Source organism: Phaethon lepturus, unplaced genomic scaffold (assembly GCF_000687285.1).
Source record: "Phaethon lepturus isolate BGI_N335 unplaced genomic scaffold, ASM68728v1 scaffold2816, whole genome shotgun sequence".
In the NCBI taxonomy this organism is placed as follows: Eukaryota; Metazoa; Chordata; class Aves; order Phaethontiformes; family Phaethontidae; genus Phaethon; species Phaethon lepturus.
In genome coordinates, this window is record NW_010548114.1 from 11,735 (window position 1) to 12,880 (window position 1,146).

Below are 1,146 nucleotides of genomic sequence, written 5' to 3' on the forward strand. Positions count from 1 at the left end.
TGCAACGTGTACAAATTGCATCGGGAGAGGCTTCATCTCAATATAAGAAAAATTTTTTACAGTGAGAACAATCAATGACTGGAACAACATCCCCAAGACATGATGGAGCCCCCATCACTGGAGGTCTTCAAGAAGCGATTGGACAGGGTGCTAGATAATCTCATCTAGGCTCCCTTTCCCACTGATCTTTCAAGGTCCCTTCCAACCTGGGCTGTTCTATGACTCTGTGATTCCATGGTAACAGTGGCTGCTACCTGAGATAGGAGTTGGCCCACTTTGCCCATAGCGGAAGAGAAGAGGAATAGCTAAGAGGTGCTTTGGCACAAGCATCTGAACGCTACCTGCTGTACATGTAAATTCCTCTCCCTGTTGCTGCTGCTGCTCTGGAAGATCTGTGACCTGTGTGACTGTGCCGTGAGGCTCTTTCAGCAGCGGTCATGAGCCAAACCCCTCTCGTCCCCTCTCAGCAGCCCTCTGTGCTCTGATCTTTTGGTCTTCCCACAGAAGAAAACATGAGCCCTGCTCATCTTTAGTCACATGTCAACAGTTCAAGATATGCAGGAAAGACAGGAGTACCTCTCCCATGGGGGAATATGGGCTGTCTTGAGGGGGAACAACTAGAGCAGGTTTGAGAGGACAATAATCCTGTAATTCAGGAGTATGAGGGAATCTCCTTGAAGGACAGGCTGAAGGAAGTAGGTGAGGAAAGACATCTTCCCCAAGAACACATTATACTTTATATGTCTATTGTATGTAGTGTTGAATGTTCTTGTTATACATGTGTCTACCCATTTTTAATCATGCTAAATGGATGACAGTGAGCTTCAGGAGCAGCTAGTTTCTTTCATTTAGAAGAAAATACATTCTTACTGTATGTTTGAGTGCTGCTGTACAGTGAGCTTCAGGAGCAGCTAGTTTCTTTCATTTAGAAGAAAATACATTCTTACTGTATGTTTGAGTGCTGCTGTAGCAGTGAGCTTCAGGAGCAGCTGGTTTCTTTCATTTAGAAGAAAACACATTCTTACTGTATGTTTGAGTGCTGCTGTATCTGTAAGTGGAGGTTGAGGGAGCAGGCTTTCATAAAAATACAATGAAAACTGCATGTGGGTAAATATAGCTTCTTGAGCTCTCAAATAATTTCCCATT